Source organism: Phacochoerus africanus, chromosome 10, assembly GCF_016906955.1.
Source record: "Phacochoerus africanus isolate WHEZ1 chromosome 10, ROS_Pafr_v1, whole genome shotgun sequence".
Lineage (NCBI taxonomy): Eukaryota > Metazoa > Chordata > Mammalia > Artiodactyla > Suidae > Phacochoerus > Phacochoerus africanus.
In genome coordinates, this window is record NC_062553.1 from 80,496,538 (window position 1) to 80,520,792 (window position 24,255).

Consider the following 24,255-nt stretch of genomic DNA (forward strand, 5'->3'; position numbering starts at 1 on the left):
TGGCTGGTGTCAACAGAGCCAGTGGCAGGCATAGCAGCACAGGTCATCACAAAGAAAAGATGGACAGAGACAGAAATTCCACTGGCTGGTAAAAGCACAGGAGGAGAGCAGGATCCGTGCCAGGAAGGCTTCGGTAGGGTCAGTCACGTCACGCATGTGTGTTCCAAATTCTCTGTGGCAGGAATGCAGTGGCCTCTGACAAGGGGAAGTTCAAGAAGATATGACTGACCCTGACCCCAGGTTGAAAATCTCTGAGGTGTAAACTAGCAGCTTGGATTCTGTGAGCTTTCTGGATTTTTCTTCTGAGGCGGAAGCATGTTCCCTGGGCATGTTGCTTTCTCGTGTGGTTTCCATTGGGTTAAATCTAGTGAGGGAGAACATAAGAGCTTCAGATGGTGAATTTTTTCTTAGCCAGAGTCTGAACTACGTTCCAGAGCCAAAAGAAGGAATTCTGACCACTGGGAACTCACTGCAGTCATGCAAATCAGTGCTTTGCCCCAAATCAAGCTGGTTTAGTGGTGACTGTTCTGTTTAAATGTATTATTTAGCATTCTCACGTAATTCGTATTGCCATTTCTAGCCATCTTGCCACTTTTTGCTCTGGATATGGCTTAGGCATCCAGTTTTAGTTCAACTTTGGCTCAGCCCCAGTTCCACGGCAGTATTTTTCAGCAAATATGGCTTTGGTAATAAGACTCCGGCCACCATCTGGGACTTAATTTCTTATGAGCCTGATCTGTAATTTGATGCCTTTAAAGATCAGGTCTCTAACTGCGAATGTGAATTAACTGGTCCAAATAGTGAGTAGTGGGGTGATCCACATTCAAGATACATAAAGAAGCTCTTTATCAGTAGCTCTGTGTGTGATAATACCTGGTCCCCCAAAGCAAGGGTCTAACAGGTAGTCATCCTCTTTGTACTCCAGAAACACTAGTGGGGAACGTTTTTTAAAAAAAAACATTGAGATGTCTGGTTTCTATGTCCAGTGATTCTGATTTAGTAAATTGGAGGAATCCAGATTTCTGTATTTTTGAAAATTCTCCGGTATGGTGGCCCAGCCAGGGTTGAGATCTGCCCCTCCGCATGGAGCATACAGCCCACAGCCAGAGCATTTGAGTTCAAATCCTGTCTGTATACCCTTAGGAAAGTTATTCGACTGTTCCAGGCCTTAGTGTTCTGATATGTAAAATGGAGATCGTAAGAGTATTTCATAGGGTCATCGTCATAATTAAATGGTTTGTGGTAATTGACCAGGAAATGCTGTTTTCTCTCATTTGATTCTCTCTCTCAACCGGAGGCCAGCTCCAGCCCACTGGTGAGTTTTATGTGGTCTCTGAGCTAAGAATGGGTGGAGAGGAAGATCGAAAGGAAAATCATATTTTGCGATACATAAAAAAATTACATGAAATTCACATTTTGATGTCTATTAATAAAGTTTTGTTGGAACATAGTCATGTTCATTGATTTACATCTCTTCTTGGGTTGCTTTCACACTCTAGCGACAGAGTTGAGTAGTTGTATTAGAAACTGCATGTCCCACAAAGCCTAAAATATTTACACTTTGGCCCCTTGCCAGAACACTTGTCTGCCCCGGCTCTGGATCTTTGCAGTACACAAACCTCAGTGGGTTAATCCAATCCTACCCTCTCTTAAATGGGACAAAGAATGAAGAAACCTTTTTGGCCTTGATGTTTCTATGTTTTTGATGTCTCGTGTTTTTTACCAGGGTAGGTTGAAGGAAGCACAGATTCAATAGGTCTTTTTATCCTGAGGTCACAAATGCATATCTCTGGTCACATGTGGCATTGCCATGATTCAGGTTAATCAGTTACCTGCACCTTCTCGCTATTGTTTATCCACAGCGTTCGCTTCCTCACCAGGAAGGCCCAGTTCAGCTTCCACACGCTTGCCAAGCACAGTCCCCACCAGCGTCCAGCAGTTCAGGGATAAAAGCCTCAGGGGCATTTAATAACATTTGCAGCTTAGTGAACTGGAATGGTTTTCCAGAGAACTGCGAGTCGATTTGCATGTTTTTCCCAATACTCTGTGAAACACCAGAGGCAGGCAGCAGTCGATCCCAAGGACACAAGGGTACCGAAATCCAGGGCCGTGCCTCTGTTCTAGATGCCGCTTTCCCTCCTCAGAGCCTGAACAGCTTTTCTGTTATCTACCCTAACACTGGTTTCCAGGGTTGCTCAAATTCTTAGGCATAAAAATAAAAACCCAAATACCAAAGGCCAGGTTCCTGCCCAGCAGAGCTTCAGTGGAGATTTCATTCTTCACTTTCACCAGCCCATACGTCCGGTGGTTAAAGGCTGCAGGCTACCCCAGCTCCCACTGTGGGGGCATCTGCCCTTTCAAGAGTGGCCTTGACTCTGATTGAAAGCCAGCCTGCCAAAGTGTTTTCTTTGGCCTATATTTTTTCTTTCTTTTTTTCATTTTTGCACTTGTTGCGGGCATTTGAAAATCAGGAGATTTCACATAAAACTTGGACACCCAGCCTCTCTGGGAGCAACGGATGGTCTGTCATTCCCGCCCCTGCATTCCCACATGCCATCAGTTGGCACGCCTTGAGTGGCAGCTGTGGCAGCTGCTCTCGTCTTGGGCCAGGACCTGCAGTCCCCTGCAGCCAAACTCAAGTCATCAGCTTGGGGCTATAGCCTCACTGCAGGTTGCTGCTCCCGCCCCTTTCCCAGACGGGCTGCAGGCAGCTCTCGGTAGAGTATTCTCTGATACCTTTGTTATAGGTAATTTTCGCTTGTCACCCAACATGCTGCAGAGTCATAAAGCCAAATGCATTCCTTTTGACCTGAACTGTCGTTGGAGAAATCTTTTTATTTTATTTCCCTTCTAGGGTTGAAAAAAACAACTCAAATTGTAGGAAATGGGGACATGGTTATATTACTCTGTAGTTTTATTTTGTTTTTAAACTTCTCAACAGGAGAATAGAATGAAAACAGCCCAGACTGAAGCCAGCACATCTTGGTTGGTTCCAGCCCTGACGTTATAATCCATATTAATAGCTAAGCTGTTTGCAAATCTATCCTGTGAAGCAGTAAGCTTGGCACCTTAAATATGTTTGTTTTTCTGTCCTTTATAAGAGCAAGGTGGATTATATATTTACGATTTCACAGATGAAGAAATTGGCCCTTAAGGAGTAAAGTAATTTGGTCTAAGTCCCATAGCTAGTGACTAGATGAATTTGATTTCAAACCCAGGTCTCTTGATTTAAAGTCTACCATCTCAGGCATATATAGACATTATGTCATTGCAACCCTATGAAGTTAACATATTGTATTTATTATTTGACTGGTGAGGAAATTGAGACTCAATGCAGTTAAATAAATGGAGGAAGCTGAGTTTTCAAATGAATGAATGAATAAGTAAATAAATATCCACCATCTCTTTGTTATCTCTGCAACTTTGGGCAAGTCCTAGATTGGCATTAACTGTTTCCCCATAGCTCTAAAGTAATATAATTTTCTAAAATAAACAGACAAAAACCCCTCTATTTTCTTTTATAAGAAGTAGAATTGAAAGCAATACTAAGCAATACCTAGTATTCAGAATTCAAGGAGAACCGTTTGTACCATTTTCCCCTGCCTTTTTAGAGTTCAAGAACAGGAAGGCTGTGTGAGTTGAAAACTATTCCACAGTTTCAGTGACTATAGTTTCGTAGCATATTCATTATGTGGTTTCACTGGGTGAAACAGAATCAGACTACACAAATCTCACTTGCAGAAGTTCTGAGATCCTTGCATGCCCTATTGAAGAATATTTTAACTTTACTAAGAATTTAATTTCAATAATGTAGAATGTTTTTAGGCAGAATGGCTGTCTGGAATGTAATGTCTTCTTAAACTATTAGATCATACTGACTTAAAGGTTGAGTACGTGTGAAAGACCACATCCTCTGGAACTGCTGCATCTGATGCTCAGTTTTAACTTCACATGAGATAAACATTTTCAGCTCAGAATACTATAAATTTTTTTTTGTCTTTGGTTGTTGTTATTGTTGTTGTTGTTGCTATTTCTTGGGCCGCTCCCGCGGCATATGGAGGTTCCCAGGCTAGGGGTTGAATCAGAGCTGTAGCCACCGACCTACGCCAGAGCCACAGCAACGCGGGATCCAAGCCACGTCTGCAACCTACACCACAGCTCACGGCAACACCGGATCGTTAACCCACTGAGCAAGGACAGGGACCGAACCCGCAACCTCATGGTTCCTAGTCAGATTCATTAACCACTGCGCCATGATGGGAACTCCAGAATAGTATAAATATTAAAGTGGAAAACTGATTCTTTAGTGAGTTGTCATGTAACTCCAAACGTACACAGGACTGCCATCCATTGGGGCGAAGGGAGCAGCTTCTCACCTTCTGCTTGACATTCCTTGGACTTGAGACTCATGTCTAATGACTTTTACTTTTCCTTGGGTTTGGTGAGATGATTGTCTTCACATAGGAATACTTTTGATATCTTTATTATAGTGGTTTGAAAGTGAATTCCATGACCTTGTTGAATTTCACCATCCAGTTATTTCTACGGGTTTGTTCTGAGTCCTATGTAGAGGGCACTGTGTGTGCTGTGGGACAATGTTTTTTTCTGTTTTGATTTTTTCTTTTTTAGCCACCCCACAGCATATGGAGTTCCTGGGTCAGGAATCAGATCCAAGCCACAGTTGTGACCTCAGTCAATGCTGGATCCTTAACCTACTGTGGCAGGCCAGGGATCGAACCTGCATCCCAGCGCTCCAGAGACGCCATCAATCCCATTGTGCCACAGCGGGAACTCCACGTTGAGGTAGCTTTGCCCCCACCTAGAGAGGAGTGGTCTCACCCGAAAGAAAGTGGCATCTCCTTCCCTCTGCCTTTCTGGTTTGGAGAAGCTGCATTTCTTCATTACGGTCCAGATCAAAGATGACCTCTTCATCAAGCCTCTCTGATGCCCGTGTCCCCTCCTTTTCTCATTAAGTTCTTCCTCCACAGTGATCTCATAACACTTTTTTCAGCTTCACTGGGGTATAATTGACAAGTAGAATTATAATATGTTTGAAATATACACCGTGATGATTTGATAGACCTACACCTTGTGAGAGGATTCCCAGCATTGTGTTCACTGACACCTACAGCACCTCACATTCTTACCCTTTAAATTTTTTTTTCTTTTTGATGAGATTATGGATGTTCTACTCTCAGAAAATGTCATTTATACAATACTGTATTATCAACTAGAATATTCATTATTGTATATAGTAGAGCCTCAGACCTCATTCATCTTATAGCTGAAAATTGGTACTTTTTTTTTTTTCCGCCAGCCCCTCCCTTTTTTTCCCAACTTCTAACCTCTGGCAACTATCATTCTACTCTGTTTCTAGGCGTTTAACTTTAAAAAAAAAAAAAAAAAAAGAATTCCATATGTAGGTGATACCATGAAGGATTTGTCTTTCTCTGATTTATTTCATTTATAATATAATGATGCCAAACACTTTAAGTTCATCTGTGTTGTTGAAAATGGAAGGATTCCCTTCTTTTATAATATAACACTTCTATGTGTGTTCATGTTTGTGTGTGTCTGTATCTCACATTTTCTTTAGCTGTTCTTCTATTGACATTTAAGTGGTTTCCATACCTTGGCTTATGAATAGTGCTACAATGACCATCAGAATACAGATATTTCTTCAAGATAAAGATTTCATTTCCTTTGGATAAATACCTGGAAGTGAATTGCTAATGGTGTGGAAGTTCTATTTTTATTTTCTTGAGGAACCTCCATACTGTTTTCCTTAGTAGTTGCACCAATTTACACGCCCATCAACAGAGCACTTTTCTCTACACCCTCACCAGCACTTGTTTTATCTATTTTTGATAACAGACATTCAAAGTAGCGCGAGGTTCATAGCACTTTTTATACCTTAACCATAGTTGTACATAGTTCTGTGAACTTGTGAATAGATATTTTTTCTTCACACCCCCATCATGTGCTCGATACACAGTAGGTGCTTATAAAGGGCCAGAGCCTGAAACCAAGCCCTTAGAAAATACTTCTGTTATCACAAATCATTTCGTATCATTTTTATTTTATTTTTTTGTCTTTTTGCCTTTTCTCTAGGGCCGCACCCATGGCATATGGAGGTTCCCAGGCTAGGGGTCAAATCGGAGCTGTAGCCACTGGCCTACACCAGAGCCACAGCAATAACAATGCCAGATCTGAGCTGCGTCTGCGACCCACACCACAACTCATGGCAGCACTGGATCCCTAACCCACAGAGCAAGGCCAAGGATCAAATCCACAACCTCATGGTTCCTAGTTGGATTTGTTTCCTCTGTACCGCAACAGGAACTCCTACCCTGGGCTTTTCAAATTATCGGTAGAAGTTAGTGTTTGCTTGAACTTCTCAGTGATTAATTTACTTGATTAGTGAATTTATAGTGAATTTCTTGCAGGGGTTAATAATCTTGATTTAGCTACTGGATCCACAGTTTGTTAACATACTGGTAGTTGTGTTCTAGTATTGTAGTCATATGGTGCCATGTACGTAAAATAGAATGGATAAAAAGATATATGTTTCTGACATTGCATTTTTTGTTGTTGTTCCTTGGCAGTTATTATTTTTTTATATAAATAAAGGTAATTAAAAAATTTTTTTTTCATCTTTTTAGGACCACACCTATGGCATATGGAGGTTTCCAGGCTAGGGGTCAAATCAGAGTTGTAGCCACCAGTCTACACCACAGCCATAGCAACGCCAGATTCGAGCAATATCTGCAACCTACACCACAGCTCACGGCAACGCCAGATCCTTAACCCACTGAGCAAGGCCAGGGATCGAATCTGCAACCTCATGGTTCCTAGTCGGATTCGTTAACCACTGAGCCACGATGGGAAGTCCTCATTTTTAATTCATCATGTCACAGACCACCAAAAATAGTTGAAGTGTACTTCTTAAAAATGTTTTCCTTTTCATTCAGGTGAACTTCTTATTCATTTTCAGGTATTTTCTTGGCCCCCTGAGTATATTTGCCTTGTTACATGGTGATACCAAAACAAATGAGTCCTCTGGGGCAGAATTTAACCATTGACTCCTACTGCTTTGCCAGCCTGGGCATTGCGAGGTTTGGGAGGAAACTATAGTCCCAGGCTCAGTGTTCATGCATCAGCTGAGAAGTTGGCGGCATTCCTGCCCCAGGTCCCAGCCTGTTGCTAAAGGAGAGAGGTGCGCTCTCCTTGTAAGAGTAAGGGTAAAACTGCCAAAGCCACGCATGTGTAACCCTTACCTTGCACCAGGCACATGGGGCTCTACTGAGACATAGACAGGCCCCCTCCTTGAAGGTGTTCTGACACCTATGAAGAACTGATGTGCACCCAACCTTCAGGTAGGGAAGAAAGCGCTACCTACCAGTAAGAATTTAGCCAGGGCAATAAGAACAACATGAGATGGGAGTACACTTAATAGTGTATGGTTTCTTGCAAATCTTCATTAAGGTAACACGGTGCTATAGCGCCCAACTCCTAATAGTTCTCAGCCAGCCAGCATTGGTTGGATCTCTGAGGTTGAAATGCAGCGTTTTGAGGGTGTTCCAGAGAGAGGGGCTGGATCTGTCCAAGGTCAGGGAAGGTATCAGGGAAAGTCGAGGGTTTGTGGGGCCCTCAGACCCGTGTAGAAAGGGTGTGAAAGTCTTTTGACCTTAGTCTCCAGAAAAGGAGGAAGAATGGGGCGGAAGATAATGTCACAGCCTCCTTTGCTTAAACATTCCTACAAATTCCATTTTTTAAATAATGGTTGATTGAATCAGTCTAGCTTCATGCACATGGCTGGTATTTGGTGACTGCCATCCACCTTATGCTGGCAGATGGAATTCAGAGCTGGGAGAAACGAGGCTGTTTTTGGCCTGCAAGCTGTATTTTGTTTATCCCCATCCTGCTTCATAGAGGCACGTTCCTGCACAGAACTTGATCTAAGGTGTTAACGGCTGAGTACCTCTTTCTTTATTATTCTTCTGGCGAAGCCACAGCTTATCAAGTATAACAATCTCTGATTTTTCTTTGGCTTAAAATACTATCTCCTGACTTTTCCCCAAGGCTTTTTATCAATTCTGTAATTGTAACATAAGATACACGAAAATATATTTGTATATATAAAAATACATAAACAAAGGGACTCCTTAAAAACTTCTGAGACTTCAGTGAGCAGAGGCGATGGGGGGGAGGATAGAACCTTCCATTTCCGTATTTCCTTAGTCATGGAATACCCTGGCCTTTCACAGTGTGTCGGGAATCCAGCATTGCCATGAACTGTGGTGTAGGTCGCAGATGCAGCTCAGATCCTGAATTGCTGTGCCTGTGGTATAGGCCAGAAGCTGTAGCTCCTATTCGACCCCTAGCCTGGGAACTTCCATATGCGGTGGGTGCCGCCCTAAAAAAGCCAAAAGGAGAAGAAAAAAAAAAGAAAAAAAGAAAAAAAAAGATTGCAGTGTGATAGGGTGATCCCTTTTTAACTTGCAACCCTGTTGGAGTTACTTCAAATATGTATGTGAATAGATATCTGTACACATATATCCACAATCTTGTGTTTCTTTTTCTTTCTTTTTCTTTTTTTTTTTTTAATCTTCTGGAGTACTTTCCTTAGAAGTTACTTTCCAAAAAGTAATTTCCCTTATCTCTGACTGCCTTTCACATCAAAGGCCATAGTGACTGCTTCAGAATGCTTTTAACCAATTTGCAATTCTAAGACCCTTCTGTGGGCTCAGCACACTGGTTGCAGCTCCCTCTCCTGTCTTTAGCAGTTTGCTCCTCTTCGGCTTTGCCAGCTACACAGCCCACAGGGTGCGGCTCTGTTGCCCTCTTCACTGCCTGTCCATTCTAGTGATGGCTCTAATATCTCTCTCTCCCCCAGCACTTCCTCTTCTCAGGGCCATAGAATCAAAGATCATCTCGTCCCAGCTCTACCTTTTACAGCTAAGAGAAGGGATTTAGAAAGGCTGTAACTGACCTGGGGTGACCAGCGTGTTGGTGATGTGCAGACATTGCGGAGGAACTTATACAAGAAAACATTTAACCTAGGGATCGCTTGTTGTACTTGCAGAGAGAAAAGGCTCAACAACCCACAGGGTGGGAATTCCCTGGTCAAGCAGGTCAAGGATCCAGTGTTGTCACTGCAGCGGCTTGTGTGGCTGCTGTGATACATACAGGTTTGATCCCTGGCCCGGGAACTTCCATATGCCATGGGTGCAGCCAGAAAACAGAACAAAAGGAAAAAAACACATTCTGATTGCTTTGCATTTGTTGCAGCTTAGGGTTTCTTCATTCCCACAGCACAGCACTGTCCTCAGAGAATACTGAGGACAGACGGGAATAAGGCCACGAGTCAGAGGGGTGGACAGCCCCTGGGCACAGTCCAGGTGAATGGCTGGTGAGATGCCTCAGAGACCACAGAGCAGAGGGCCAGGGCTTGGAAATAAGCATCCAGGTAGACGGTTGGCACACTGGAGTTACCCATGGTTTGTGGAGCTTCAGCCATGTTGTAGAATGCAGGGGTAAACTGGGGGGCTTGTCAGGGCTCAGCAGCAATGTCAGGTGACTGAGAAGGCAGCTCGGATGGGGGGCCAAGGCCCCACCCTGCCTCGGACCCCAGTTCCTTTCCTCCTGTTAGTAGCAGGCATAGGGACGCTGACAAATGCGGGAGCAAATTACCTTGTTACAGTGCCCTGGGCTTGGGTCCAGCCCCTGCTGGAGAGGATCTTAGAAAGTCAGGGAAGTTCCCATTGTGGCTCAGTGGAGCACTCTGGTATGTTCCTCATGACAAATACTTGCTTTTGAGAAAGAAAAAAGACACAGTATCATTGTAGATAAACTAGATGTTATTCTCTATTTCTATATGTGTCTGTATGAATAAGAGAAATGGTAACAGGAATTAGAGAAAGTAAATATATCTTAGGAAATTAGCTAAGGTTATAACAGGGCAAAATGGAAAGGCCTGGGCTGTAAACTTGGACCTGCTCCTCAAAGGTGGGACAGTGCTAGGGTGTGGACACAGGTGCCGTGAGAACACACAGCCCAGAAGGCAGCGTTCAAAAGCCCCTATGGTCTGGGTGGGACACCTTGACGGTCTTTGGGTACAGGAGGAGACAGGTGGGCTCTCGAGAAAGAAAGGCAAGTGTCAGAGCCCCCAGCTTGGGCTGGACTTCAGAGAGAGCCAGGGTGTAAGAGCTGGGGATACCACGCAGGCTCCAGAGCAAGCAGTGGGACACAGGGGAAGGAGGCATAAGCCCAGGTAATAGAAAGCAAAGCTTAAATACCAGCATAATTCATAGAAGAGTGGCTTAACACAGAGGTGCCAGGTTTAGAATAGAGGGACTAGGTCTTTCCTGCCTAAAGTCAAGATTGGCCTGGACAGAGGTAACCACGGCCCCGGGGGAGAGGCACCATTCTTGCCTCCACTGTACAGATGGTGAGACTAAGTCTTCATGAGGCTGACAAAGCCCAGCTCTCACAGTCAGGGAGTAGGGAGACCAGGTGAGACCCAGCTGTGGGCTCCAGGAACAGTGCACCACTGCCTCCTCTCCATCCCTAAGGGCATGACCTTGAAGAAAACCCAAAGCTTTGTTCAGGCATGATGCTGTGCTTTTAAAATATGCTGCCATATATTCTTGGTAATCCCCCGTGAGATAAGTTTTGTCACTCTAAATTTATGGGTGAGAAAATACAAAACTAAATGGCTTGCTCACTGTCACACAGCTGGTAAGTGACAAAGTCTGGATGCAGCCCACATGTCTCTGACCCCAAACCCCATTACTACATTAGGAACTATAGCAGGAACTTTTCTTATTCTGAATTTTGGCTGTAAATAAGGACTAAGGTGTTTCCTAAATGGAAAATTCTTTTTTTTTTTTTCCTTCTTTAAAACCTCAGTTTATTCACCCATAAGTTAGGACACTCCCATGTTTTTGTTTTCTTTTGTGGTTTGTTTGTTTGTTTGTTTGTTTATTGGCTGCACCCACAACATACAAAAGTTCCCAGGCCAGGGATTGAACCCACTCCACTGCAGTGACCTGGGCCATGACAGTAACAACACTGGGTCCTTTAACTGCTAGGCTGCCAGGGCACTTCAGGAATCCCTATTTTGTAAAGTAGTTAGTTGGAAAAGTTAAACCTGAGCCATTTAATATGAGTTTGCCAAACCAACTATACTTCTGTTTTAAAAATTTTTTTAAAATAGTTTGCCTGAATTAAGCACATACATTTTTAAAATCTAAATGGAAAATTCTTTGATTCTAAGCAATTTAGTCAAATGAGGAAAGGTACAAAGTTAACATGTGTAAGTACAAAGCTTTCTTGGAGAGCAAGAATGAGATACTGTTGCACACGTTAAGATTTCAGGATTGCTTCTGCGTAAGTGACTTGCAAGGTGAGCATGGGCTTTGGGGAGACCTGAGTTTGAACCCTGGCATCACCACTGGCCATGTGCAGTACCACGGACAGCTGCTTGACTTACTTCCTAGTCCAGGACATGAGGAGACTACTACCTAACCAAAAGGTTACCAGAAACATTAAATATGACGAGAATGTAACTTTCCAAGCCCAGTTGCTTAGAGCGTAGTAGACACTCAACAAACATTAGTCCTCTTCATTTCCATGTCATGCTGCCATATTTTCGTGGCTACTCCCCACACCTAGAATCTGGTCCCTCACCTACTCCTGCCTTTCTTATTCTCAGACAATAGCTTATTTCACGGAACCATTTTCCCACTGTTCCTTTCCCCTCCACCCTCTCTCATCTGATTCTAATCTTCAAGCGGTAAAGTCACCTTAGACAAAGTTCTAGTATATGCAGTTTATGTCTTATACCACTTTTTACTCATCAACACAAGAGTTTTGGTGCAAAAATACTAAAAGTAAGTCCTTACTATTGGAAATAATTAGATCAAGGGGGACTGGCCAGTGTAGAATGTTAAAAAGTAAAATATTTCTTCTGCTTTGGCAAGCTCGGCGCTAACTCAGAGGCTGCCATTTTTATCTCAAGCATACGCATTATCTATTTCTTTGAGACAATGATGGGACCTAGGAAACAGAAGTCAACAACTTTGAGTTAGAAAATCAGAAAGATGTGGGATATTGGTGTAGAGGATGAGAAAAAAAAATTTAAGATGTCTTCAACTGGGAGTTCCTATTGTGGCTCAGTGTTAACCCTGACTGGTATCTGTGAGGAGGTGGGTTCAGTCCCTGCCCTTGCTCAGTGGGCTAAGGATCTTGTGTTGCTACAGGCTGCCCTGTACGTCACAGATGCAGTTCAGATTTGGTGTTGCTATGGCTGTGGTATAGGCCGGCAGCTGCAGCTCCAGTTCAGCCCCTAATTTCCATATGCCACAGGTACAACCCTTAAAAAAAAAATAAAAGAGAGAGAAAGAAAAGAAAATGGCTTCAGCTGTTCTCATTTGGCTAATGACTAGATGTTGAAGCTATTGAGATATGGAAAAAACATGTTTGGGGCTAGTGGGTAGCAGAGATGCAGATGGTTAATCGGAAACTGTATCTCTTATCTCCTCTGAGTCATCTGAACCCCTGGGCTTAAGTAGTCCCTTTGCCCTTTCTCTGGCCGGGTGCTGTTCTGGTCCCAAGGTTTGATGCATTTAGGACCCCGTCTCCCACACGGGGCCATGTCTGACTCCCCCATGGACAGAGACTTCTCTGCCCTTGCTCTGATCCCAGCGACTAGGATAATAACCATTCAATAATTATTTGTTGATTTCATTAATAAAAGAGTAGGCAGGCAATGAATTTGTAGTGCCAAACTTAACAAACAAAACAGATTTACTGTGGTGAAAAAGCTTGTATCCCAGAAAAGAAAATCATGGACTTGGAGAATAGACTTGTGGTTGCCAAGGGGAAGGGAGAGGGAGTGGAATGGACTGGGAATTTGGGGTTAGTACATGCAGACTGTTGCCTTTGGAATGAATTAGCAATGAGATCCTGCTGTGTAGCACCGGGAACTCTGTCTAGTCACTTATGATGGAGCATGATAAGGTGAGAAAAAAGAATCTATGCATGTATGTACAACTGGGTCACCATGCTGTACAGTAGAAAATTGACAGAACACTGTAAACCAGCTATAATGGAAAAAAATAAAAATCATTATATAAAAATAATGTAAAAAAATCATTATATAAAATAATGTAAAAAAATTATGATTGTGAAGGTTTAAAAAAAAAAGTGTATGTCCTAGAAAACCTCTGGAAGGGTACAGAGACATTGGTAATAGCAGTAGCCTCTAGGGCGGAGAACGGGGCCTCTAGGGCTTGGAACTGGGCTGGCAGATAGAGGAAGGACAGAGGACCTTGTCACTGGCAAGAGGCACCTTGTCAGTGCCTCTTGAATTCTGTACCATGTGCCTGTGCTGAATTATTATACACCTAACAGGTCTCATGTATGTAATGTGTGTGGGGGTGTGAGCAAAACAAACCCTATCCATCGCGTCATTATCTTGGAATAATTTAGATTGGAACAATTTAGATTGTTAGTAGATTTTTGATGCATTTGTCCTCTTTCTCACCCGTTCGTGCTCATCTGGGTTTCAAGTTCTAAGGGTATTTGGAAACCAGGCTGACCCTGAGATGCCACATAATGACCTCTTTTGAGTTGTGTTGAGACCTTCAGATCTTAAGTAGTTTGAGGCCAGAGTGGCTGAACAAGAGTCCCTTCTGTCTGCCCAGTCTCCTTTGTACTTTTAAGATCTTGGGGAGTTCCCGAGGTGGCGCAGTGGTTAACAAATCCGACTAGGAACCATAAGGTGGCGGGTTCGATCCCTGCCCTTGCTCAGTGGGTTAACGATCCGGCGTTGCCGTGAGCTGTGGTGTAGGTTGCAGGCGAGGTTTGGATCCCACGTTGCTGTGGCTCTGGTGTAGGCCGGTGGCTACAGCTGTGGCTCTGGTGTAGGCCAGTGGCTACAGCTCCGATTGGACCCCTAGCCTGGGAATCTCCATATACCGTGAGAGCGGCCCTGGAAAAGGCAGAAAGACAAAAAAAAAAAAAAAAAAAAAAGATCTTGGGAGATGGGCCAGTTGGGCAAAAATGGATGAAATCGGATCATGAAAAACCCAGCGCCCAGGATTTTTCAGTCCTGTGGGGCAGTGTACATGTCTGCTTCGAGGTCTGGGGCTTAGAGGTACATGTGGATCTGTCAGAAGGAGGTGAATTAGGTGGCACAAAAGTCTGCCATCCTATCGTGTTGCATTTGAGGCTTGGATTTGTGGGTAGGCCTCCATTCATGCAGTTTCCTTTTCCACGTGTTAGAGTGGTTCCTGATGTTTTCGTGTAAGACGTATTCATTATATGGCAGCCTAAATGTTTTTCACTGCAAAGATTCTGCTTCTTTTCCATATTACCCCATAGGTATACATATCTGAAGCATACTTCTAATGCATCTGAAGCCATAGAAAGTGTAAGTGCTCTAATGAAAAAGCTCCAAGTATGCAACCCAGCTAAGCCTAGCCATGTGATTGAACCTCTCTGTGTCTTCATTGACAAAATTGGGATAGTATGACCCATCTCATACATAGGATTTTTAAATTAAGGATTAAATTCTATGATTGGTAAAGCACCTGTTATGTAATAGGAATTCAACAAATGTTAGTTCTCTGCCCACTGCCCTGAATAACTTATTAGTTTATCTAGATAACAGATGTTTTTGCATAGTCAAGTACAGCTATGTTAAATTCCTCCTATTGAATGTGTAGGATGTAAGTCACTCCTCCTGAAAAAATGTTCCTTGATCCCTGTCGATAACTTATTACGCATAAGAAATGTTTCTCAAGGTTAAAGGCTTATGGCACTTGGCTTTTTTCCTTTGATTATCTTTCCTTAAAATATGCAGCATGCCTAAAGTTGAAGTCATGATAATTAGAAGGTTTTATATATATATATATATACACACATATATATATATATACACACATATATATATATATATACACACATATATATATACACATATATATTTTTTTTAATGAAAAACTAACACCTTTCACACTGAGAGGAATGTTTATCAGGGAATTTTGTGCTTACCCACATGGGAAGAACTCTTAAAACACCCCAGGGAATAAATAGGTCCAATCCAACTTCTAAATGAAAATATTCGAATCCTAAAATCATAACTTCAAAAGATCTGTGTTTAAAGGTGGCAAAGGCAACCTATACTTACTTCTCAAGTGACTTATTCCCCCCGCCCCTCGGCAGTTTAAAGCCTGTTAATCCAGCCTCACTCATAAACCTCAGCAGCGGGGGATCATTGTTCATTGGTTTATTAAGAGCAGACCGGACTGGTTTCAACTGAGCAGAGGAAGTTAATTATCAAATGTTTTAGCTGGCTCTGACCATGAATAACCAGTTCTGATTGGACACCCTCTTACCAGGCAACATTAGAAGATGGGGGCGGGGGGGGGGGGGGAATGGGAAAGCGCCCATCAGAATCTGCAATGGGGGAATTTACTGGGACTGCCTTAATCTGTTTCCCAGGTTGTTCAAACCAGTTCAAGAGCAGTTAAACAGGGTTATGTAAGTGCCATGTGATGTAGCCCAAAATAGTGTCTGCAAACACAGGCTGCTGTTGCTGGGCTGTTGTCAACTGCTTTAAAAAAAAAAAAAGAAAGAAAGAAAGAAAGAAAGAAAAAGAAAGAGAAGAAAAAGAAATCCTCCAGCAGGACAACAAATGGACCTCCAAAAATGAAAAAGAGATTTAAGCAAAAAGTTCATTGTCAAAGGAATTTGGTGAAATTTCCTTTCTCCTGCTGAAAATGAATGACATTTTTTTTTTAAAAGGGAAACTTACATTGTACCTAAGATCTGGTTATTCTCCAGCATCCAGCAGAGGTAGCTAAGTGAAAAGGACTCTTAAGTTTGGTTTACTGCTAAAGGGCTGAGTTCCCCTGTTTTAATGAACAGCCACGATAAAGCCATCTGATTTGTTAATGTCTTTGGGCATATAACCAATTATTGAGCAATGAATCATTCAGATAGTGATAAATATTGAACTATTTTATGCCACTGTCCCTTTGAAATTCTCTGGTAGCTTCAAGGTGTGAAAGAGAGAATCACATTTCACATAACACAGTATGCATGAAAATAAGGTCTTAAAGGAAAACGGGATTCTCGGGTAAAATTTCTTTGACGGATTGTTTTTTAAAAGGGAAACAAAAACAGCAACAGAAAGAGGCTTAAAATCTGTCTTAACTGTCACCAAGAGGATTGCATCCTAAGATTTGGATTCCCACAGCGATCACATCCTCTGCATCCCCTGCCTTTTGCCAGGCTGCAGGTCTGGGGAGTCAGGAATTGTGAAGCAAGATCCCAGGGAGGTGGGTAGAGGAAACCAGAGGATCCCCCAGTTGCAGGATTTGCACGTGGGAGCCCGCTGGGCTTCTGTCCCTGTTGAATTCTGGGTCTCAGGTCCTCTCCTGGGGTCTTCTCAGCATCTCTAAGGGATCTGTGAGTTAGCACTGCATTTCCCCACCTGGATTCTGAGCAAACAGAGAACTAAAACAAAGGGATGGTGGATGCAAGATAAAATAGCAACTTTTTTTTTTTTTTTTTGGTAATTAAGTTGAAGGATGAGACTTAATGGTAAAAACCAAAAAGGGAGGGGCCTGGTCCCTGAGCCCCAGAATTAGATACAGCTATAGGTAGTGCTGGATCAAGGCACCCCCTCCCCCAACCCCCCACCAACACAAACACAGCTGGTGGCTGTACCTGCTCCCTGAGGGAGTTTTCCCCCAGGAGGACAAGGTTGGTGCTGAGGCACTCAAGTCAGATTATTCTTCTCAGACTTACTAGTCAAGGCAGAGTGAGTAAAGGATGGGGTGAGGCCTGAAGTGGGGCACCCTCCACTGGGACGAAACATGGGGAGGGGGCCAGAAGTGAACCCCTTTGGGGGTGCTCATTCTGGGGTCCCAGGCACAGCTTTGCTGGGAGGATGCTAAGCAGGACCAAATGGCAGTGTTCAGTGTCATAAGAAAAGTCATTTTTTTCAAGATGTAGAATTTGGGGCATTCTGTTCAATCTGAAATCCCTTTAATTTCCTGCCTGGTTAAATGCCTGCTCATAAGATCAAGATCAACCACCTCCTTCTCCGTGTTTCTTTCTTTAGAGTTTCTAAAAGGTAGTTGTAGGTGTTCACCATGGTTTTACGGCTTCTAGTACCTGGTTCTTTCCATATCTAATTCAACCTGAGAACTTTAGTATTTTACTTGATAAAATAATTTTATTGTCAGCCATGCTTATGCCTTAGAGGCACAGAACGTTGCTGGAGACTTAATATCTATGTGTGCATATACCTAGATACCACCGAATATGAAATTAATGGAGCCAAATAAGAGCAGAAATAGGACTTGCTCCTGAGGCCAGAAAAGCGGTAATGGGAGTTCCCATTGTGGCTCAGCAGTAATGAACCTGACTAGTATCCATGAGGTTGTGTGTTTGATCTCTGACCTCGCTCAATGGGTTAAGGATCCGGTGTTGCCATGAGCTGTGGTGTAGGTCACAGACACAGCTTGGATCCCACCTTGCTGTGGCTCTGGCGTAGACTGGTAGCTGTAGCTCTGATTTGGCCCCTTCCCTGGGAACCTCCCTATGCTGCATATGCAGTCCTAAAAAGAAAAAAGGAAAAAAAAAAAACAGGTGATGGAGGACTTCCCTGGTGGCCTAGTGGTTAAAGACTCTGCATTATCACTGCTGTGGCTCAGGTTCAGTCCTGGCCTGGGAACTTCCACATGCCTCTGGTATAGCTGTAAAGAGGAGAAAAAAAAAAAAAAGTTCTTTTAAATGAGGAAACTGATGGATAGAAAAGTTGAGAAACGTGTCTGAGGTCATATGAATAGTAAGCAAGAGTTCAGTCCTCATAATTTAGAAGCTGAACCAAGAGAACCTGAAATTGGGGAGAAAATATTGAACAGCAGTAGGATTTAGGAGAGACTGGGGGAAGGATCATCAGGACCAGTCGAGTAGAGAGGATTTCAGGGCATGGGTTGTAAATCAAGGATGGCTGGGGGCATCTAGGTGTGACCCCTACTTGTAACTTTAAGGATAAGAAATAGAAGAGGCTGGAAGGGGGCCGTGGGTATGCTAAGCTGGGTTTGAAGAGACAGATTCAGGTGGAACCTTCTATAGGAAGGTGCTTGTGTGGTCTGAAAGCAGAAGAGAAGCCCGCGTGGCCCTGGTGGCCCTCTGGTCACCAGAGTGCATCGATGCCACCTGCGCCTCCTCTGTGCCCCTGCCTTCCTGGGCTTCCACCCGCCAGCCCAGTCGCTCGCCGCACTCGGACCTCTGTCTCTGCCTTTCTCTGGGCCCATCCTTGGCTTGGATGCCGTATGCGTGCCCCCCCCCCCCCCCCCCATGTTCAAATCCACAACATTCTTCAAGGCTGACCTCGGATGCTTGCTTTCTTCATATAAAGTCTTCCTCATCTCCCCACTCAGATATAATCATCTCTTCCTTGAAAGTCACACCACGAGAGTCCCATATGGCTTCTCTTTTTTAAATCGAACTATAGTTGATTTACAGTATTGTGCTAGTTTCAGGTATATGGCAAAGTGGTTAAGAGATATATAGGCACACATATGTATACACATACATATATACATATGTATATGTATTTTTCAGATTCTTTTCCCTTAAAGGTTATTACAAAATTCTAAGCAGAGTTCCCTGTGCTGTACAGGTCCTTGTTGATTATCTATTAACATATAAGGTAGTGTATATATGTTAATCCCCAACTCCTCATTTAGCCCTTCCCACCCCTTCCCCTTTGGTAACTGTAAGTTTGTTTCCTATGTATGTGGGTCTCCTTTTCTTTTGGAAATGAATTCATTTGTACTTTTTTTTTTTTTTTAGAATCTACATATAAGTAAGGTATTTGTCTTTGTCTGGCTTCCTTCACCATATGATTTTTCTTAAGCATTTGAATTATCCTACTCCATAGAACATAAAGTCTCAGAAAGAATGGACTGTGTTTTGCCTCTCTATATCTTGCTTTAAACATCTTTGCTGAATGGACTTAACTCACGGTCAGGGAACTCATTTTAAATCCCAAAACCTCTTTTTCTTTGCTGCAAGGGTCTTGGTCCTCAGTCTGCTTGCCCCTAAGTATCTGTTCCCCGTACCTGGCAAAACGGTAATTTCAACCTCTGGGTCATTTGTGAGTTTGTTCCTGCCAATTAATTTTTTTATCAACTTTGGCTTGCATTCTTCTTTTTTTCCCTGGTAATTATTATTCTAGACACTCTGGAGACTCCAGATTCTATTAGAATTCTCTGGAGAATGTTGAACTTGAGTCATTTATATTACGGACAGGTCACTTTGACCTTATAGGGCCTTTGCTTTCTGCTTTTTTAGGGTAGGTCTGTTTTGGTGGTGCCTTTCACCCTAAGGTGAATGTCTCAGTCCTGGAATACAGTGGTCCTCCTAAGGCAGGGACCTTCTGGAATTTCAGTAGAAAGCCCAATGTATTTATTGAGTCCTTCTAATTTAGTAGGATTCAAACTCTGTGTCCACGGTTATGAGTAGTAGCTGAAATGCCTGCCCAGCTCTTTCAAACCTTAAATTGTTTCCCACCTGGAAACAATTTGGAGTCTCGTGCTGGGGGCAGAGGTCAGCCTCACATTTGAGGGCAGTTAATTTGTCCACCCCTCAAAATAACCTCCTTTCCAGAATAAATATCCTCCTCCCATTGTTCGCTGTTCTGAGAGTCCCAGAGTCTGTTCTCTGCTTTCTCCGGCCAACAGGACTGAGGATTTTGCTTGGTTGCTCTCCAACCTCCACCAAATGGAGTAAGAGTCCAAGGCCCTCAGGGAAAAAGCCATTCAAACATGAGTCACGTCTAGGATGATTCTCTTTTGTCAAGAGTCGGTTATCCTCCAGCTTCTGCTTGCTTTTGGTGGCTCCCCAATGCCTTCGCATCGCTTTTTCTCCCCTTCAGTGAATTTTTTTTTTTTGCTTGTTTCTTGTTTGTTTGTTTGTTTTGTCTTTTTAGGACCATATCCATAGCATAGGGAAGTTCCCAGAATTCGGGTCAAGTTGGAGTGGCAGCTGCCAGCCTACGCCCCAGCCACAGCAACACAGGATCCGAGCCACATCTGTGACCTACACCACAGCTCACGGCAGCACCAGATCCTTAACCCACTGAGCAAGGCCAGGAATCAAACCTACATCCTTGTGGATATTAGGTTTATTATTGCTGAGCCACGATGGGAACTCCCGTGGATGTTTTTTTATTGTTCTCTGTAGGTTTATCTAATTCAAGCTATTCTGCCACTTTTAGAACTGGAATTCTCCCCTCAGTGGACGTGTGATCTTGTTGTCTTTTCCACGGCCATTTTTTATCCACAGGATTGTTCCCAAGGCTCTGTGTTCTGACCACCATATAGCTTTAACTTGCCTGGAGGCCCTCTTGGAGAACTTTCCAGTGGAATGTTAGGCGTGTCCTCTGCTTCCACTTTGCCTACGTAGGGCCTCACCTTCAGATGAATGTTTATAAAATTCAGCTCAGGACTTCACATCCTGTCAGCAAGAATTTCTTCAGCCACTGAATCAAATGAGTTTGTTAGCTTGTCGTTCAAAGGTCCCCAGCATTCTGCGTGTCTGCCCTGCGTTAGCATTACAGTAGAAAATCACTTGCCCTTGAAGGCCTGGGGTGTGACTTATTCTGGATTAGCTCTTTTACCCTAAGAGAACATAGTATTTAAAAAAAAAAAAAAAAAGAATTGATCAAAAGTTTTAAGTCTTCTAAATGCATTCCCTTGTTTTCATTATGGGTATTTTTGGTGGCTGTTATTTTAATTTTTCAACATAGAAAATCATCGCTTACCCCTTAAGGATAGGACATATTAACTGTTTGTGTAGGTACAATTCAAATCTTTAATGTTTACACAGCTAAAACTATAAATGACGGAGAATCGTCTTAAAACTAGTGTGACATCCCTGCAGCTGTCCCTTACAAGCCTCCCGTCCTGCTTGTGAAAGATGAATTGGTGGCTGGGACCACACTGGTTGGTAGAAACCAGCTGCACTATTTCAGATATTATACCAGGCAGGAATTTTTTTGCAGGTATTAACAGTAACATAGGTTTTTGAATGGTGCTCAATTTTTAAAAATCTTTAGAGAAACACATGCTGTGGCACAGGGGTCAGGGATCCCATGTTGTCTCTACAGCAGCTTGAGTCACTGCCAAGGCATGGGTTTGATCCCCAGCTCAGGCCAATGGGTTAAGGATCTGGCATTGCTACAGCTGTGGCATAGGTCACAGCTGTGGCTCGGATTTGACCCCTGGCGCAGAAACTTCCCTGTGCCACAGGTGTGGCCCAAAAAAATCCCTGTAAAACAATCTTAACTTGTACAAGTCTGTTTTTAAACACATAGAGAAGAAAATCTTCTAGTATTTGCATAAGTCAGCGGCCATTTCTTACGCCTTCCTGTATGCCTACAACTAAGGGACTTAGTCATGTCTTATCAGATTCACAGGAATAGAAAGAACTATGGCCTGCCCCTACCCCCAGCCAAATGTTTTATGGCCTGGCACACATAGTAGGTTTCCAGTAAATATTTGCTGAATTGAAATCAATAAAGCTACTTTTAGTTATTTCTTTGGATGTGAAAGTTTATTCAGTTGAGTGTGAAGTGTAGATAAAATCTTTGGCTTTGTATTTAATTTCACACCATGAAAAAAAAAAGGCTCATAATGCTGGTTGCCAGTGGAATACTGGGTGATAAAGTAGAATATGCCTCATTCTTTGACTGTCTCCCCTTTACCGAAAGGCAATGAGAGCAGGGAGTTCGGTCGTATTTGTTACTATTTCCTCAGTGTGTCTCATGGTGCCTGGTGCCTAGTGGAGGTTCAGCAGATATTTTTTGAATACATCAGTGAATAATAGGGATAGGGTACAGTTTTACATTTTGCCTTTGCTTATTGTTTCCAAAGAGCACTTAAAACATCCTGTTGAACCACCACTAAATCACATTACAAGCTATGTGCAGAAAAGCCTCTGGCCTCAAGGTACAGCATCATTGCCAGACTTACTGAATTCTGCTTCCGGTTCCACCTTTTGGGGAAGTGGCAGTTCTACCATGAATTTCTTCTTGGTAACAATGGCAATAATAATTGCCTTACCTCTAAGGTAGGGTTGTTGTGAGGCTTAAATAAAATAGTGCTGTAATAGGGCCTTACGTTTTTATTTTTAAAGTGGTAACTTAAGATATTGCACAGCAACATGAAATATTATATTAATCGGTTCTAGTGTTTACCATGGGTATTGATTGCCTTTGTGTAATTATCTACACCTACCTATATTCCCCAAGAGCCTGCAATTCTTTAAGAAGTCATTAAATTATTGTAATGGTGGAGTTTCATTTCTTCACTTTGATAGATTTCCCTCTTCTATTCCTGTAGTTTTATTGCGATCATCATTCCTAAGGTTTACCATAATGTAACCAAGAATGAGCTCTAGATTAAATTATTTTAATATCATTAGGCAATGCACATTATTTTTATTGAGTATTTGCTGTAATGTACTTAGCAATTCTCAACCGAGAGAGCCTAGCGCTGCTAGGCTGAAGGGAGGGTTTTAGAGCCTGTGCCCTGCCTCTCTGTCATCAGGAGAGACTCCCTTTGCTCTATCCGGATGTTTTCAGTGACCCCCAATTCAGTCCTCAGACTGCCTCCCTTTCCAGTCTCCATATGATCTCATCCAGCCTCCTGGCTGAAAATAATGAGCACGAGCTGATTGCCTCTTCTAAACTCCAGACCCGTGAGTCTAACCACCCCCTTGACACTTCTGCAAACTTAGCATGTCTAGGCCAGAGCTGGGGTAGTTCTCCATCAGCCGCATACTCCTCCTGACTCCCGTTTTAGTCATGCCAGTTCCATTTTTGTATTTGTTCAGTCCAAGAATCCCAGTGCCTCTTGAGCTCCCCCCCCCCCTTTTCTCAGATGGCTCCGCAGATTCTAGCAGCTCCCCCTTCAGAATGCACCTAGAATCTGACCACTTCTTCTCATAGCTGTCACTGCTGCCTCACTCACCTAACCCTCCATCCATCTTCCCCTAGTTATAGGGACAGCCTGCTACCCCATCTCCCTGCCTGGGACCTTAGTCCAGGGCAGTCTACACAGAAGCTGGAGTGATCCTATTAAATGTAAATCACATCAAGTCATTTCTCTGCTCAAAGCCGTCTAGGCCCGTGGCTTCCCATCTCACTTAAAGTCATGAACATGATCCAGAAGGCCCTGTGAGATCTGACTCACGTTAGCTCTTTTTCCTCCTCACCTCTTACTGTTCACTCATTCTTTCTGTCTTTTGAGCTTGGCTGTTCCTTAAGCATGCTGGTACCCCCCACCCCCATCCCTGCCCTCCCTTCATTTGCTTGTCCCTCTGCCCTATGACAGTTTGTCCCCAAGATGTCCACACTGTTAGCCTCTTTGCTTTCTTCGGACCTTTGTTTAAAGATCACCTTCAGGTGAGGCCTTCCTTGAGCTCTTTCTAAAATGTCAGCACCCTCCCTCGCCCCCACCTTGTTCTATGTCCCTTCCCTTCTTTTTTCTCCCAAGCACCCATTACTGCCCAACATTTCTACATTTTACCTGATTACCTTGTCTGTTGACTGTCTCACCTTTACTGAAAGGCAAGGAGAGCAGGGAGTTTGGTCTTATTTATTACTGTTTCCTCAGTGTGTCTAAGAGTGCCTGGTGCCTAGTGGAGGTTCAGTAAATATTTTTTGAATACACCAATGAATAATAGAGCTAGGGTGCAGTTTTACATTTTGCCAGTAGAGGTCACTCTCAAAGCATATTCCATATCTGAATTCTTGGTGCCAGTTTGGCTTGCAGTATGAATAGTTCAGTTGTATGATTTGAGTTTTCCCATTGAAATCACATTTATAAACGAAGAGCAGGCAGAGAAGCTCAAGTAGCTGCAGCAGTTGGGAGTTTGGGATTAGCAGATACAGACTATTATATAGGATGGATAAACAACAGGGTCCCACCATAGAGCACAGGGAACTCTCTGTATTCAGTATCCTGTAATAAACCATAATGGAAAAGAGTATGAAAAAGAATATAGTATAACTGAATCACTTTGCACAGCAGAAATTAACACAGCATTGCAAATCAACGATACTTGAATTAAATACATTAAAAAATAAAAATCAAAAACAGCCGCAGCAGGGCTTTGTTTAGATTGATGCTGAGTGATGTCTGAATGAAATGTGCCCCATCACCT

General features: G+C 43.1%; 1 protein-coding gene across 1 annotated transcript in view; it reads left to right on the plus strand.

Moving 5' to 3' along the window:
• Positions 1-24,255, plus strand: part of NR3C2 (nuclear receptor subfamily 3 group C member 2) — a 367,598-nt gene that overhangs the window by 235,334 nt on the left and 108,009 nt on the right.